Source organism: Rhynchophorus ferrugineus, unplaced genomic scaffold (assembly GCF_030347505.1).
Source record: "Rhynchophorus ferrugineus isolate W39M unplaced genomic scaffold, kcgeb_rfMv2 rfM3, whole genome shotgun sequence".
NCBI classification, from domain to species: domain Eukaryota; kingdom Metazoa; phylum Arthropoda; class Insecta; order Coleoptera; family Curculionidae; genus Rhynchophorus; species Rhynchophorus ferrugineus.
The window spans coordinates 53,705,913-53,725,358 of NW_027472582.1; the positions used below are offsets into that span (position 1 = coordinate 53,705,913).

The window sequence follows — 19,446 nt, forward strand, 5'->3', positions numbered from 1 at the left end:
AAGAACCTTGTTTTGACAGCGTTGTATGACTAGTTGATTTGAATTTTTGGTGCAACCACATATTTGCACCCCATAGTTCCAAATTGGCTTTATAATTGTATTATAAATCAACCTCTTTGATTTTAGATCAAGTTGAGGGTATCTTCCGGCTAACCAGTATAGTTGTTTTATTTTGGTTCTAATGTGTTTTGCTTTTTGTTTAACGTGATGCTTCCAACTTAATCTACCGTCAAGATGGATTCCAAGGTATTTAGCTGATTCTGCTTGAGGAATCGGGCATCCATGAGTGATACAATTAAGTTTTTATTATTTCGCTTCAATGTAAAATTAACGTGGACAGATTTGGAGCTATTAAGTTGAGTTTTCCAATCTTTCGTCCATTTGTAGATTTTGTTGACTGCCACTTTTTCTATTGCCCTAGACAGAGATATATCTTTTGTCATAATAATTGTGTCGTCAGCAAAGGTTCCAAGAAGTGTTTCTTTTGTTGTTGGAAATATAGAAATATAGCAAGGAAATAAATATAGAGTTCACACTTCTACAACATAGCTTTCAATAAAATATAATTTAATATTAGGTTCTGCATGTATTTTAATTATTTTTTCAAGGCACTATTCACATTTTCTACAACTCTTTCCCATTTTTCTACTAACATGACGATACCATGTCGAAAGAATGATGCTGTTTCGGCATCGATCCAATTATATATACATATTCGTACTTCTTCGGTATTTCAAAACCGTTTGCCAACCAAGTCAAGTTGCATTGATTTATATAAATGATAATCAGAAAGTGCTATGTCACGTGAGCGCGTTAGCCGAGACTTCTCATTGGAGCTGCGACAGTGTATCCTTCGCGACTCTTGGAGTGTGTGGATAAGTGTTACTAAAGTAAGGCTGACTTTTCGTCTCCAATAAATCTTGTAATTCATTGCCTTTGAACTTTTTTGATCATGTAGAGAGTTTCTTGCCACTGACATCAAAATCACCATTTTAAAATCGTTGAAACCAACAATTATGGACACTAACAATTGGTATATGGCGGAGTAGCATCACCATTTGTTTCTAAAGATGTTTGATGGGCTTCGACAGCAGATTCCTTCAAATCAAAGTGGTAAATGTCTAAAATGTAATTTTGAGCGTTCCATGATTATCTCTAACCACTTAACAACTCAATACACTAAATAAAAAAAATAGTTGGTAGAGAAATGCCAAACATTAAAAAATTAACAGTTATTTACAGTAATACTTTTGTATTTTTAGCAATAGTTATTGCTGTTCAGAAAACTTAAGAACACAACAGAAAAAAATAATGCTGGTAGAGAAATATCAAACATAAAAAAATTAACAGTTATTTACAGTAAAACTTTCGTATTTTCACCAATACGTATCGCTGTTCAGAAAACTTGCAACTACCTAATGTGTTGAAATATTATATCAGGAATTAATAGTGATCACTGTTAACTGTTGGCTTTAGTTTTAATTTCGTGACAATTTACGATGGTCTATATTCTTCAATTCGGTAGTACTTGGTGATATCGACAGGGAGTGGTGCACAACGGACTATTTAACTAGTAATTATTAACTAGTAATTATGAAGAAGCGTTACCAAGAAGGTCCGCAATTCTAATTAACAGAGGCATCATTATATTTTTGCATAACAATATTTGGTTATAAGTACAAGGGAGGTGAGATGCAAAATTACAATTCACCAGATTTCGCGTCCTGTGATTATTACTACATTCAGATCAATGCAGCATGATCTGGTTAATACCCGGTTCCGAAATAGTAAAGAAATGTGCTTTGTGCTGTTAAAAAATGAGAAATTAGACAGGAAATGTTAAGATATCGCACAGTCTAATTTTGATTTCTTCAATAAATTAATGCAAAAAAATGATAAGAAATTATTTCTTATTCTATTTACATAAAAATAGTTACTACTAATTATAAACCAAAAATATACGGTTATAGGCCAATAACGATATATTTATGTTTTACAAATTGACCAGAAATTATTTATGTTGCAAATTATAGACTATTGGGTTTTTTTGCTGGCGGGATTATAAATAGAAAACGTTGATAATATATCTGTTATTATTTACAATAAGTTTTACTTGAAATAGAAATTTTGATATATGATATATACTTTATAAATTATTACTCATTTATTTATTTATATAAACTTACAAACTAAGCGACACACCTAGAGGGCAACAATTTTGATTCGTTTTAAATATAGTCATATATGGTTACGATATTAGTGGAGCATTACTACATTGTTACGTACATATAATTATATACTAATAAACATGTACGATGAATGGACAAAATAATGATATACTGACATTTACAAAACATATATTTATTAATAAGGTGTTGAGCTATCATATGCTTTTAAAATAGCTGCAGATCTTCACAAAATAGATTTGTAGAATTGTTTTAAATATGTTTGAGATGGAAATCTACTCCTCACTCTCTGTTCTCGCCAAACTTGCAATAACATTTCACGTATGTTGAGATTTGGACTTTGTGATAGCTGGGGAAGATGATATTCCAATGCTCCAAAAAATAAGATGGAACCTTTCTGGCTGTGTATATATGTGCATTATCGTCTTGGAATATGACAGTGTTTGGCAGCAATATGCTAATTATAATAGAAACTTATAGACCAGTTCAATACCACGATATTTTCGCCCAATTCATAACCGAACCTATCCGATGCTTGACTGTAGGCAGCAGGCAGTCCGGATCGTAGACACCATTTGGGGTTCTCCATATATAAACCCGGATGTTTATAGGATATGTAACGATAATTCACCAACATATATAAAAGTGTTACTCAAGTGAGTGCTGAGATCTATTGTGTGTGATAGTTTTATGTTCTTTGGCCATAATCCTCCTTAATATTCGTCGGTCTCTGTGAGGTCGGGTTTTCTCCACTATTCCTTCTCACCGATGATACTTTATCATGTTTTGTATACCCCGCCAACGCTAAACAACATCTGAGAGATTACACATTTCCCCGATCGCTTGTTGTAACCGTCACAGAGCAATGCGTATAATACATTGAAATATAACCTCCAAAATTTGGTATGTAAACTCAGCAATACATACGTGTCGCATTATATACATGGAAGCAACAAGATATAATACATGATATTGCATAGTGTTCATATTATTTTATCTGTCCCCTTAGTAAATATAAATATTGCCTTAATATAATAAACGTCATAAACAAAGAATATTGTCTAAACAACGGCGAATTAGTATTTTTTAACGGACTTAAAAAAGAAAGATTCTATGTTCGGCTGTATATATATATATTTTTGTATGTTCGCCGAGTCCCCCGTCATTTATGGACCGATTTTCAAAATTCTTTTTTTATTCGAAATAATGCACTTCCGAGGTGGTCCCATTGGAATCAAATTAAGATCAAATGGGGGATAGGTCGGGAAATCGAGAGAAAACCTCAAATTTCAAAGGCATGTACAAAGTTTTCACCCATTTTTTTATCTAAAATAATCAGATATTGTGTATAATGCTATTGCTGAACTGATGTGACGAAAAATCAGTGTAAAATGTGTCAGTGTTCAGTGTAAAATCCAATCAGTTTGCTTGTTAAGCACTAACCATATCATATGAAAAGGCGCAGGATTACCATAGGCAACTGCTTCTATGGTGTAACGGGTAGAGTGTTCAGCTCACATGTGGAGGTCGCAGGGTCGATTCCTGGCAGGGGCAACAACCTTTTGTTGTTCTAGTTTGATTAAAACATTTTGTCAAATCACCTAGACTAGGTAGCTGATACCGTGGCCTGAAGAGTTCCTTATTTTCAATCATTGTTTCTTTATTCCTATATTTCCTCGTATGGGCTACTCCTTTACTTGGCCTATCTATTGTAACACTTAATAAAATAACAGCGTAATTTAATGAGTAAATATCTAACACTAAAAACAGAAAAATAAAAAATGTTTAACAAAAAAATAGAACCGACTTCAATAACACAAAATAAAAACGCTTTGAAATATAATATGTATATAATAATCGATGTAATAACTAAATAAAAATAAACAAAAACCTTATTTCATCTACTACTCTACTATATATTTTATATTCTACTATACACACAAAATTTAGTTTAATACCTACCAAAAACCTATTTATCTATTTACAGTATTATTTTAACTACAATTAACTGATAAGTTCGCAGTCGGTACCGAGCCCAAACAAAAATACAAAATTAATAATATAAATTTGTGACATATAAACAAAATTAAATTAGGAACAAAACGAATCTAATTTGTTTCCGTTATGGCACCGTTATTACTTTGTATAGATGCATTTATATATTAATGTTATAATAATTATTGAGAATTGTAGTTAAATTTTGAAAAACAAAGTAATGAGCTTAATAATAATTAGTATTGCGTTGTTTATGTAAACAAAACTAGTTTAAACTTTATTTAATTTAATTAAAAATTAAAATACCCAGAAATAGGCTAACAATTTTAGTTGATGTATTTTAAATTAACCATAATACATTTACATTGTAGTCGGTAGACGATGTAACAAATGTTTTGCGACAGAACGGATTGCCTTCATTACAATACATAATTTGCAACGAACAAATACGTCGGTTAAGAATAATTGAGCGCATTCAGTCTTATCAAAACGCATATTTAACCAATAAAAATGTTTAATAATTGCGATACAATACCCTTAAGTATAATAGGTTAGTTTCTACGGAAAATCCCAGCAAATGTATAATGGAAAAATAATTATATGAATTTAAAATCGTTATAGTGGCGTTACATTTTTTGCAAATCGATACCCTGTTAATTATCCACATTGTTTCCGTTCAAGAAATAGCTGGCGACGCAAATTACCCATAAACAGTTTTCGTAAATTTTCAGCCATTAGAACGGAAAGTTTTTCCTGTCCGTTATTGGCATATGCTTCGTTAATGATCCGTTAGAATCGTTAAGAATTTTATATTTGGTAATTATAAAAATAGTATTTTATTTTCTGAATACTATAACACAAATATTAAAATTTATGTTTCAGGCACATTTCCTGGTCTCGTTCTAATAATATTATCTTGTAAGCTCTTTTAAAAAGCCCAATAACCAGGATATGGTTCCTTATCATCAGAATTGGGTTTGAGATTTTTAAGCTATATGTCCTTATTATACAAATTAAGTACATAATACGGACGGTTAAATATACTTATTAAAAGGCTTGAATTATAAAAATAACATTATTAATGGGATTTTCGCTTGCAGTAAAGTGTAAACACTTTGTTTTTATACGAATTATATATTTTAATACATATATAGCTAAGTTTCGAAGAATTGTCTCAAAAAGATTAAAACATGCTTTTCACTAACTCTTTATATAATTAAGACCAGTTATTTAAAAAAAATATTTTGTTATAAAAATGTCAAAATAACACCGAACTAATGCTAAACGTCTCAACATCTGTATCAGTGAATATAATTCAACACCATGTCCATTGCATGCATTGCATAGTATGTTGAGAAGCCAGTGAAATGTCGAAAAAGAGATGCCTGAGGAAGATTAAATATTTTCATAAGAACATGTTCAAAGCTGTCCAAACTGAGGGCAGTGTGTTCTAAATTCCGCTTGCTCTTTTCGGTTTGTCTTCTAGCTAGCTTTTTTGAATTCCTTTTGTATTATCTTGATAAAATAATTCGCCACATTTGATGAGGAGACCCTATAGTACCTCTATAGTTATTTACAATGTTTACTATCTCCTTTTTTCAGAATAAGAACAATTATCGTTTTCTTCGACGCAAACGGTACTCTCTCCAATCGCCAAATTTGCATGAAGCTATTGGAACAATGTTTTCCTACCATCCATGATCATATCTGCCGCCGTTTGGTCGGCATCAGCTCTTTTTTTACACTTTAATGCATACTTCAGGATGCTACTAAAAATTAAATTAATATTTTTAAAAAATTGTTCGACGTTTTATCAGAATCTCGTTTGTCATAAACATTATCGAAACTTGTAGCTTGATACAGTTGTGTAATCTACAGATTGAATGAATAAAAACTAATACATTTTACTCACGATGTAGTACCATATTGAAAACTAGCTGTAAACTGAGACAATGCTATGGTATTGAACTGAAAGAGTGAGTAACAATACACCTAGTTTTATTAAATATTTTTAAAGTATTTTTTGAGTTATAATAGTTGTCATATTATTAATAGCGTTAATAGACACATAGAGTGAGATTTAATGATCTCTAGAATAAGCTAGAATAGTTTTTAGAATAAGTTAGGATAGACTTTAAAATAAGTTAGAATAGTATCTAGAATAAGATTTAGATTATAAGTTGTACAGTAAATCACTTACTGAAGTGATCCTCTACATGTCAGGATGGTTATATTATATAATTAAAATCATATAATAGTACTTATTGCCCACGGGCAGATTGTTGACGTTCTAGGAGATTAATAAAAAAAATAGCTTTGCAAACTTAGAAATTTCCTAAGGAAAAACAAAATCTGTATATTATATTCTAAAAGACCTGTTACTTTGTTTTCCTGCAATTTAGAAATCAAAACATGGAAATGGTGGTCATATAATGATTGCTGTGCACACCCATATCTGTCCGAAATGTTTCAGGACATCCATTTTAGAAATAAATAATAGGTTACCAGATTCGGTATGTGTACTAGTTGATATGAAATATTTACAGAGGCAGATAAAAAGGGATTTTGATAAAGAAAAGATTCAACTGCTGGTGACATGGTTTCATCAATCACATTTTCTGGTTGAATAATACATGATGAATATACATGTTACAGTACGTTAAACTCAGGACCAGATAATTAGAAAATATATTATATATCTATTTATGAAAACTTCCATAAGTTTATAGAACATAAATATTTTTTTTACAAATTTAGGATTTTGAATATGATTGATTTGCTTTGAATGTGAATAACTTGTGAAAATCCATTTCTTGATTAAAACATTATTATTATTTATTACCTTTTCGAATATCGAAAAAAATCTAGTTTTGAGGCTATTCATACTTATTTTACGACACCTAATAGCGCATAACGCTGCGCAGTCGGACTATATCGCATAGATTAAAACCTAGTGAATACAAAGAACTTCTTGGGTGTTCCCAGGTATTGTTTGCGTGTATTTGAGGTTTTTAAGTTATAATGAACCTGAATAGTATTTTGCATGAGTTGCATGTTTGTGTCCATGCAAGTTTGAGTTTCTAGTTGCTTATTTTTATTCTTGTATGTTTTAGTAACATGACCTTGCTATGAGTATTTATGTAGTTTAAGTTAGAATTTTTATGAGAAATAACAGGTCAATTGAGTCCCCGGCCTAGTTTCGGCGATCACTTTTTCATTCGACGAAAATATTCTGTTCAGTCAGCATTCTTTTGAGATCTGAGAATAGGAAATAGTCGCTGGGGGCTAGATCTGGAAAAAACGGTGGATGAGGAAGCAATTTTGCCATCAGTTTCACTGACTTGTGACACGGTGCATTGTCTTGGTAAAGCAGCACTTTCTTTTTCTTCAAATGCGGTCATTTTACGGCGTTTTCGTCCTTCAAATGGTCCAATAACGCTATGTAATAGTCGCTGTTGATGGTCATTCCCTTTTCTAGGTAGTCAATGAAAATTATTCCATGCGAATCCCAAAATACAGACACCATAATCTTGCCAGCCGACTGTTGCGTTTTCCCACGCTTTGGAGCGGGTTCATCGTGTGCAGTCCACTCTGATTACTGTCGATTAGACTTCGGAGTGAAATGATGGAGCCATGTTTCATCCATTGTTACATATCGACGCAAAAACTCGAGTTTATTACTCGTCGTTGGTTTTGGTCAAAAGTGTGCTCGTGCGGCACCCACTTTGCACAGAGCTTTCTCATACCCAAATATTTCTGAATGATATGATGTACAGGTTCAGTTGATATCTTTAGAGTGTCTTCAATTTACGGTCATTCAAAATCATTTTGTGGATTTTTAAATGTATTCGTCCGCAACAACCTCCTTTGGACGTCCAGTGCTTTCACTTTCGGTGCTCATTTCACCACATCTAAACTTAGCATACCAATCCTTGATGGTTGATTTTCCTGGGGTAGTATCCGGAAACTCGGCATCAAGCTAAGTTTTTGCTTCAACTGTATTTTATCCCTTCAAAAAGCAATATTTTATAAACACGCGAAATTCCCTTTTATCCATTTTTTCAGAATAACAAAAGTTGCTTGAAAATGCTATAATTCATAAACTAATGATCCGACAGCTGTCAAATTTATACACGCATCTTTTGAGGGTTAGGGCTAACATATATGGATTTAATTCTAGTAGCGCCATCTATGTATTAGGCCGGGGACTTCTCAATTGACCCGTTATTTTACATAAATCTATGTAGTTTGTAGTAAAACGATTTATTTAAATAAATGAAGTTTAAATATATATTTAGAATTAATTTAAATATATTCATTTATAAATTTCTTACCGAAAATGTTCTGCTTTCAGTGTTTACTAAATGTCAGCTTAAATGAATAGCCATGTTGAAATTACCTGAAAATAAAAAATACAGTAAATAAATACATTCAGAGTATTTAATATTGAAATTAATTCAAATAAATTTATGGACCGTCTTTAATTCATAAATATTTTAGCACGGAGTCTTATATAATATTTATTTCTTCTATGCGTCCCATTTATCAATATTTATGAAAATAAAAGTCGAAATTTCTTATGCAAAAGCGTCCAATGAAAATAACTTCTGCGACATACACGTGTTGGTGAATGAGCTGATTGCTTTTAAAATAAACTAGAAAAATTACGAGGTACGAACCGTCATGAATCAACTAAAATTATATTTGCGGAATATCTCGAAAATAAATATTTGGAAACGTCAGTTGTAAAATGCGAACTTAATGGTTCAAATGGGCCAGATTAGTGACATGATATTTCCTTGTCGGCTTCTACGTACAATAAACCGGAGTTATTTTAACGTGATAGTTATTTTTATTACTTTGGTAATGTTTCAATAATTATGGTTTGACTTATTTCTGTTTATTTTGCTATTAAGGCGAATTTATGAATATGACAGTTTTTAGAAACATATTTTTAAACATAGAAATATGGTATATAGCTGTAATGTGAACAATATAATGTTATTAATTTTAAATTTATTTTTAGAAGTAGTTTTTTATTTCGAGACCACTGGCACTACCAAATTGGTTCATAGATTAGTGTTTTTATGTCATTGAGAGGTTATCACGATATTATTTTAGATTCAAACCTGAAAATGTTGACGTTGAGAAATTGGATTGGATATTGTGAGCGATTTCACTAACACATTTTAAAAAGGGAAAAATCTTACTAGCGAAAGTGTAATTAAATAAATTTCAAGTTTCAAGAAATAAATAAAATTGATTAACAAGAAATTGTGTTTATGTGTGGTAAATATTGAAAATATCCACCTTTGTAATATTTCTTGTGCGAGAATATTGTGGCCAAAATGAGGTAACGATTGTAAAATATATTTTTTCTCAATTTTTATTTTATTATCTCAATTAAATATTTAGTATTAATTAGTATCTTATTTCTGACTTCTTTCTAATTTTAACCAAAATGATATTAATTTATACATTATTGTGTAACACTTTATTTAAATATAAAAAACTGCAACAATTCCTACAGTACCAATGCATAATTGAAAGCATAATATAACATTGGTCAATATACGATAAATTCGTAGAAAGTATGATGTAAAATTGATACATATTTTCAATGCAATTAAAAAATGTGTACTTTATAATTAGTTCTGCAAACAATTTAATTATACAAAATTGGCCATTTACTTGCTTATTGATATACGTTTTTCAAATTATTATTTATCAAACAGTAATATTATATACGATCATAAATTCATAGTCGGCAATCGGGGAGAGTGTCAAGACGGAAGACTTCGAAGAAAGGAAGCAAGAAGAATATACTTCCTAAAATCACACCATAGTTGGTGATCGGACGCAGCTGCTCTGGTCTCGGACAATGTTACTCTCCCAGTTTTCTGATCGGTTTTTATGATCATGATCCATGCTTATTTTGGAGCAGTTCGCGGCTTTTTCCACCTGATTTCGCCTTTGTGAAGCATTCATTCACTTTCTATTCGACAAATGTGTCCACACAATTGTGATATGCGTCCCTTAATGTGCTCCTCAACTGTGAACTGGTTGTCGCACCTTAAATGAATGACTTAATGGTTAATATGATCTCGGAGATAAACATGTAAAACTTGTCTTAAGCATTGTTTTTGATAGATCTCAAGCTTATAGATGTCAGATTATAATACTGTCCAAGTGTCGGATCTATACGAGGGATTGGTAAGAAAATCTTTCAAAAAAGGCGGTAAAATCTCTTGCAACTTGGACGATTCGGATTATTACTTCAATAATAGATACCACTTTCTTGACCTGCGTTCATTCTGTTGTTCATCCCACGTTCTTTTAACTCCTGCTCTAACTCATTGAGATTTACTCATTGATATTTACAAAAGCATGCCTACTATTGCCATCCATCAATCAGTACTACATTATGAAGAATGCTGAAGCATCTGTATCAACGAAAAAACGCCATAGCGAATAGCCTAAATAGTCATGAAAAGCAGTGGAGAGACGACATCTCCTTAGCCAACACTCAGATCTCGGATCAATGAATTTGACAAATCGTTTCGAACTGGTAAGGTGCTTGAAGAAGCTGAAGAAGAGGTTCTATACGGTAAAATATAAAATAGTTGTTAAAATGTACATGTAATAAAATTAAAACAACTAAAATTGATTCTAGTTGACGTTGAATATTTCTAATGTAAAATCATCATCACTTATCATTAGCTGATGATGGAAGAGAATATGTACTTAAAAACTAATGAAATGCTGTTAAGATCACAAGATTTTTCACAGGAAATGTCATTATTGATAGTAAGTACATTCTTATCTCAAATACCGCATATATTTTATTATGTAGATGATCTTTACCCATATTCTATATTAACGCAGGGAATATCATTTAAAAAAAACCTTAACTGATTAAGTAAGTTACTTAAGTAAGAAGGATTCAATTGATAGTAATCTTTCCTCTGATTTATTATTTTTTTATAGAAATATGTTGAATAATTTCATATGAAATAAATTATTCCTGTTGACTGAAATGTGGTTTATTGTTCTAATGATTATAGCGTCGAAGGCGGTCTTTTTGATATTAAATCTAATATTCCTTGGTAGCTGTAGGTTTGAAACCTACCACAATTCATGAGCACCTGGCAAAACTATTATGAATTATAAATAACCCATCAATCTTTCTCAATTTGAATCTCATTGTTGTTTTTTTTTTGCACAACATCCTGTTATTTATCTGTGGGTCGAGTTGTGCAGGATTGTGAATGGATTAAAGCTATTTTAACACTACGATATCTGTTATATCAGCATTTGTAGAATGACTAATTACTGTTTATTAATAGATTATTACTAGTCTTATTTAAAATTATTAGCAACTGTCCGTACCAGAAACAGAAAACTAACTTAAATAATATCTGAGATATTAGAGTCTCCGTTCTTACATAACGTACATTTAAAACACACATGTGGCTTGTTTCAGAAAACATAATTAGCATAAGACATAAATTGGGAAGAAAATGTGTAAGATTTGAATGGGTATGCAGGAAGTGAGAAGGTATATAGGAAGATTATAACTTTATGCAACTGATAATTTATGTCTATTTGCCTATTACGTTTATTTTTAAATGCATATTTTATTTAAACCTTTAAAAAACTAGGTACTTGTATTTTTATATGCGAACTATCCATGTAAATAATCTAACTATTAGTTTCGTTGACATTTCTCTACATGAATATAGTTTCAATATTGTAGCAGGAATGAGTTATAACAGGAGGAAGTTATGTCGCACTCAAGATACTCACTAGACATAGCATTTTACGATCATGATTCCATTTAGACATGGTATTACCATGTTAGCAGAAAGATGGGAAAAGTTGTAGAAGAGGATGGAAAATATTTTGATTAACACACATTTTATTTTTTCTGTGTTTAATAAATATATGCGTTTTTAAATTGAAAAAATGATCAAAATACATGAAAACATCTAATATATAGTTTTCGGTTATTAATTTAATTGAGATTAAGCTACAAAGAAATGATAGTATCATAGTAGTCATAGTATATGAATATACTATGAAATTTGAATATACTAATGTTGTATAATATGAAGATTAGGAGTTACCAAACCATTTAGAGCTTTAGGTGTCGTTATAAAGTAAAATATTGGGTATTAATGGGAAACGGAAAGAATTTGTGACCGATTTTTTATATTTGAGCAGAGATTGGGATTGTGAGATTATAGAAAGGGAATGTCAAGAGCAAATAACGGAGAAATTTTAAGCGTCCTACTTGAGCAGACATTAAGCGATAAGATGATATAAAAATATAAAATAACTGTAATATTCTAATGCTATTTGGAAAATATTAATTTTGAAATAATTTGTTTATTATATTTTCAACAGATACAATATTTTAAATAATATAATTTAAAATAATTTAATATACTGAGTATAATATTAGTTTTCATAAATTGGATTTACTTATTCGTAAATGCCAAATAATCTACCATTTAATTACCAAGATCATCAAGGAAGTAAATGTTGATCCAAGGGTAGTACTTGTGATATTATCGATATGAAGAATTGAAATTTTATGTATCGTATACCCGTATTGCTTTTGAATAAAAATAAAATGTATGCCCATAAATCTACATTATTTATTCCGAACAAGGTAAAAGTTATTAAAGTACTTGTCTAATTAATGCATCAAACAATGTTACTAGTTTTTTCACTACTGGAAGGTTCTTTTCGATGTTTATATAGAATCAGTTTGTTAATTTATATTTCTCATATTTTTTTCTAATTATAAAATATTCTTTTAAATTCATTTAAACCAGCACAAAAATAAATGAATATTAACTCTAACTACATTAACACTAACGTTCCGTCAAATCTCACTCGCCTTTCAGATTAATAGATAATTCGTAACAGACGCAACGATAGAATAATATATGGGAAAACGATGGAAGATAATTCGAAAAATAGTAATGTAATTTTTCATAAAAAGCTTTGAATTAACTCAAATAATCTTCAACAACTAAATAATTTTCCGCATATAATTAAATAAAAAGAATTTTTTTTAATATATAAATATACGCATTGTAACTCATGTATTTTTAAATTAAAAATAAAATAATCTCGAATGGTTTATTAGCATATTTTTGACTTTTGCACTATTTATTTGCATTTACGTTAGCAGCATTAATTACCAATGCAAATTATTATGATAATTAGATGTAATAATAATTTATAGTTAAAATATGGTAAATTGTTATAGGACTTTTCCATTGAATGCATGATCAAATATGTTTATTCCTCATAAAGACATAACAAACAATATATTGTCTGCCAATCATTACAGATTTGAGACGTTAATGATTCTGTTTGTTTAGAAATATTTTTAAACATTTTTTTTATCATTTCCCATAATTTAACATTATTAATTAATAAATGAAAGAGATGATGCTAGGATGAAAAATTTTTAATATGTTTCGAAGATTTTCGATGTTTTTATATTATATATAGACATTGAGACATTTTTACCAGCTATTAACTGTTCATAAGATATCTCTCTGGATGTCGTATTTAGTGGTCTCTTCATCTCTGTAGGAAGGTCATAATTCAATCTAAAAATCACTTACTTCCAAGTGGGTGAATAATACCAGTGATCTAATAATATTTTCAGTTTTAATTTTTTTTTATTATTATTATCAATTTTTATTGTTACCTCTTACTAAACATCTTTCAGAGCTTGTTGGTTATGAGATTTAGTGCTTTTCATTCTCAAACAATTTAAAGAAGAATAAAATTTATAAAATTACTGTTAATTAACACTTTTAAAATAATTATTAAAATGCTTATTCAGATCTTAGCTACCAGTGCCTTTTAGGTCGATACTTTGCTATATTGGATGAAAAATTATGAAATGTGACGGTGATAATTGACGGTGAATCAGAGCTAAAAAAATATTTTATGATGGTCCTCATAGTGTGCGATAGTTACGGGTTGAAATCCCGTTAAGAAATATACTTTATATTTGTGACCCTAATTATAAGAGTCCCTAATCAATAGTCCAAAATACGAGGAACCATTCGAGTCATGCTAGTAACGACACTGGTTAAGACCCGGGTGGTTCCCAAATTAGTCATTCCCCAGTTGACATAATGCGAAGGAATATGATTGGGAGCCCACCATAAGCAATCTATCTCAAATAAACCTTATTTGGAAAAAAAAGATGCTCTAAAATATAGGTTTATTCATTTAATGTTTGCAACTTATCTATATGATGTTAGTTTATTTATTAAAAGTTTATTTACCAATAGACGATATAATGGTTGTTTTGGATGATTGACTTAATATCGAAAGTATAACGCATTAACAATTAACTGATATAACTATAATATGATATCCATACATAGAAAATTTTCTTTAAGTTGCATTCAAAATATCTAATCACAATGACATATCTAGTAGAGGTGTTGGCCACCGAAAAATATATCGATATTTCGGTATACCGATATTTTAAAAAATATATCGATATTTTACAAAAAATATATTAATATTTTTAAGAAAAACTAAAAACAGTGAAATATTAGCCCAACAATATAGGTTGAGTAAAAATTATATTTAATTTATTTTGATGAAAAATCGAAAAATATCCCCTAAAAAAATATCGATATATCGGCCAAAAATATCGATATTTTTTCTGAAAATTTCGATATATCGATATTTTTTCTGCATCACTAATATCTAACAGTTAATATTTAAGTGGATTATTTTCCTCAAAATATTCTGTTCGTGGCTTATTTAAGCTTTAGTTTATAAACGCATTAAAATATTTTATGATCAAACTGTGACGTAACCAGAATATTAAAAACTGTAGACAAATCTATTCGAAATATATTTTATATTTCTTTGAAGTACTTCTTTAAAGAGGGCGTGTTTCCTTTGAGCTAAAACTCTTTTGCTAAATCCACATTAAAGCCTTAATTGTTGTGCCTAGCGTTTCAATTTAAATTGGATTTTATTGAGAATTGGAAGAATAGGGACCGCATTTCTAAATATTAGTATCAATTACGTTAGAATATATATATATATATATATATATATATATATTTCTTCTGGCTTCCGCAGGTGTTGCATGTTGGCGTAGTATTCCGGGCTTCTATCCGTGTGTATTTCTGAAAAGAACTATATATATATATATATATATATATATATATATATATATATATATATATATATATATATATATATATATATATATATATATATATTGATTATATTTGTTTTTTATTGACATATAAAATATTATAAAGTTAAAGTAACGCCCTTGTCAAATATAAAGGTATAAATCTGAAGTTAACATTCTCTATTAATTTTATGATTACCTCTTCATTAAACCAAGAATTTACATTCGAAAATTCATTTCAGTCAGTAATAATTTCAGATTGCAGCGACTTTAACATGCAACTCATAGCATCTACAACTTATAATAGATCTTTCTAATCTCACTAAATACTTAGGATTTATAGCATCTTGGCGCAATAAATATTTCGTTTTAGCTGTGATAAATGCGCTTCACCTGGCTTTATTATTTGTTTTTGTTAGAAAATTCTCGTACTATATCAATAACGATTCAATTAAGAAATCCTTTCTTTTCCATTCATACAGTGATTCTCAAATAGTTTTACGATGTTTAATAATTGTTTAATTAATTATGTTCAGCACTATATTGTAAATGTGGAAACCATTCTTTTAATACATAATAGAACTGTGCTTATTGTAATTGTAACGTTTTGATCAACTGATGTTTGATTATAAAAGGACAGAATAATATTTATCAGAACAAAATATGAACACTAGTCTATATAAATAATTTATGAGAATATTCAATTTCCTTGCTTTTTAGATTTCTTAGTGAATTTATAGTTGTATTAATTTTTCTAATCAGCAATAGACTTAATATAAAATGTAAAGGGGTTATTTATTATGCCAAATATGTTTCATCTCCTGAAAGTAATCCTTTGTGAAAATGCGAAGTATCAATGTTACACAACCTAACTTAACTGTTCAATTCTGTGATTTTTTCTACATCAAATAAAAGTTTTCCCTTATGAAACGTTCAAAATTAAATTTAGAAATTAATTACTTGTTGTTTGATTTGAAGAAATTTGCTACCGGAGCCCAAAAAGCACTTCTAGAAACTTATGGTGATACTACATCATCCCAATTATCAGTTTTGCTTTGACCAGTCTAAAAGTGTTGATTTTGATGGTAACGGTAAAGAAAGAGATGACTTGAAGGTCCAAAAAAGTTGACAATAAACCGCAAGGCGTATTAAATAAAATCAATTTATGGTGGGATCTCCAAGGCGTAATGAATTACGAGTTGCTAAAACTGGATGAAACTGTTGCTTAAAATGTCTACCGACGCTTATTGAATAGCTTGAATGACGTATTGTTTCAAATACCAGCAAAAGTATTATAGCAGGAACAAAATCAATTCTATTGCATCACAATAATCCGCCACACGTTGCTGAAGTTGTGAAGGATACAATGTTGCAGCTCGAATGGAAATTTTAACTTTCTAATATGTTGCATCCAGCATATTGACCAGACGTTGCGCATTTTGGTTACTGCTTTTCAGATGGATGCACAATGACTTGGTTAGTGCAAGGTTTTGAAATGCTGAAGAAGTGCCAAACTCGATTGATATTTGAGTCGTCATTACTCGGCAAGAATTGTAGAAAATGATGGAAATATTTTGATCAATATATAATATAATATATATATATATATATATATATATATATATATATATATATATATATATATATATATATATATATATATATATATATATATATGTACTCCAGTAGTGATTAAAATAAAGGAAATAATAGGTTTACCTATTTAATTTCCATAAATTATTAAGTTAATTTATTATCGTTTTACCATTTTAATATAATGCATTACGATAGTTGCGCTCTTTTGATATATCACTGTAGGGAGCATTATATTCCGAACTTTAGTTCGCCGTTTCCACTGCGTCAAACAAACTAATCGAAACATCTGCAGTATATATATCTTACTGCAGCACGTCGCAGTATTTCTCTTAATCCTTGCTCTTGCATGAAAACTAATCCCGAATTCCATCTATACGAAAACATCAATGAAAAATAAAATGTCTTTCCGGATTCTCCGGGTTGAATTTCTTCGGGGATAATATAGTTTACTGTCGGTTCGGTTTTCGTGGGCGTGCGGCTTTATCCAGCTGCTATCAATCGATTGGTAAATTCCTAATAGGGTTTTACTTTTATCCTGCGGCCCGACCGAGACCGATTTTACAGTGACTGTATCGAAATGAAACCGAACGACGGCGTCCAATTTAATTAATGCGATCTGGAGAATTTTCCGCTTGATTATGCGTGTGGGTATCGTTAAAGGTTAAGTGGTATATGGCGGCATCAAACGATTACAATTTAAATTTTCGGGCGTGATATTTCGAGGATTAAAAATTCTTCTTCAGTTATAAAGCCAATGAGGTGTTTTAAATTCAAATGTTTTTATGAGATAATTTATGTTTTATTATGTATTTATTCATGGGTTATTTGGGGTCTATTCTCAGTTTTACAAAATGCACAATATTTCTATAGCTGAACTAATATAACACATAGGTTAAAAGTCATACCAAATATATGACGTTAGTTTCATTAAATTGACCGCTTTTTCAGCTGGAACTAACCTTCAAAAGAAAGCTGTTCAAATTTCATGATATTCTATTTGTAAGTGAGTGATTACGCTAAGAGTGACACTACTTTTGCAATGTTCAAAGCAATGGATCAAAAACAATTTCGTGTTTTAATTTTACACTGCTTCTTGATGGGAAAATACCGTTCAAGCGAAGTAATGGCTTCAAAAGTATTATAAGGACTCCACTCCATCAGAAACAACAATAAAACGTTGGGTTGCTGACTTCAAACGTGGTCGCAGAGACACCGATGATGTAGAACCTGTAGTGGACCTTCAACGATCGTCATTTGTGTGGACAGCAACTGATGACAGAAGCAACTGAAGAGAAATCGTTCAACAAAACTGGTAATGAAGTATTAGAGCGGCGTTGGAATTGTGGCGACCGCCACGACCCTTTAGGCCACCACCAATTCACCATCAACAACTACAAAGGTTGGCAACGCCGGTGGATTGGTACCATGCAGTTCCAGAGTATAAAAGACCATCAGGACGACGTCTCGCTCTCTTTTCTTATTACCGTCCCCCTGTAACAGTACCACTTCCACAGCGCTACCGTACTTCCTTCACCTTAACCTAATATCCTGTCAATTCTCCCATCGACCACATGTATCAATCGTAAGTTAATATAAACAACTTTGATTCAACCAGTGTTTTTAGTTCCCGTGCAAATTCCTTCCAAAAATAGTAGTGAGTGTTCCGACAAATAATCGCAGCGGCAGCCACACATTTCGACCGATTGACCGACCCGACGAACATTCCTACAATTGGCTACAGAATTATTGTGTGGCTCTTGATGGAGTTTACGTTGATGAATAAAACCAATTTGAAAAATAAACGCGTTTTCTTTGTTTTTCGCCCGGGACTCTTCAGCCCATGTGTTCCTTATTTTATATAAAATACAAAAGATGAAGTATTGCAAAGTAGATATTAACTTAAAAATTAAATATAAAGTTGTATAACTACATATATAATATTACATAAAATATAAAATAGAGAAATATAAAAATATAGAAAGACAAGAATATAAATAATAAAATTGTAAAGATATTAAAAATATAAGATCATTAATGTACAAAAGTGTAAAAATGAAAAAAAAAAGAAATATAAAATTATACAAATAAAATAATATGAAATAAAGAAGTATAAAGACATAAAAATACAAGAATATAGTAATTTAAAAGCATGACAAAACAAACAAAAACAAAAGCTATTGGTACAAATAATATACTTGCCAGTGGAAGTGTATTGTGAATGCACCTAGAAAATGAGATAGTCACGAACACTATCAGAAATTTTTCTTTTCGATTTTCTATTAAAAAATATTCTTTAACCATCTCAACACGGAAGCTTCCAGACTTCTAACTAAATGTGTATAGTATCATAATTAATATATGCATGTGTCTCAAATAAAAAAAAAATCACTAATGTCTGACCACTAAGTGATTCAGCGGAAAATATCTTAGTTGTAGGTTTTGTTAATATATTAAAGCAAAGAAAACTTAATCATT

The 19,446-nt window shown here is 30.3% G+C and overlaps 1 protein-coding gene across 4 annotated transcripts in view; it reads right to left on the reverse strand.

Moving 5' to 3' along the window:
- The window catches only part of LOC143193470 (uncharacterized), a 187,173-nt gene that overhangs the window by 57,909 nt on the left and 109,818 nt on the right, over nucleotides 1-19,446 (reverse strand). For 2 of the 4 annotated variants that reach the window (XM_076399691.1, XM_076399693.1), the window contains one exon: nucleotides 8,516-8,580. The exons of the other annotated variants lie outside the window; for them this stretch is intronic. The gene's annotated coding sequence lies outside the window, so the exon portion shown is untranslated. The remainder of the gene's footprint in view (nucleotides 1-8,515; nucleotides 8,581-19,446) is intronic. 4 annotated transcript variants of the gene reach the window in all.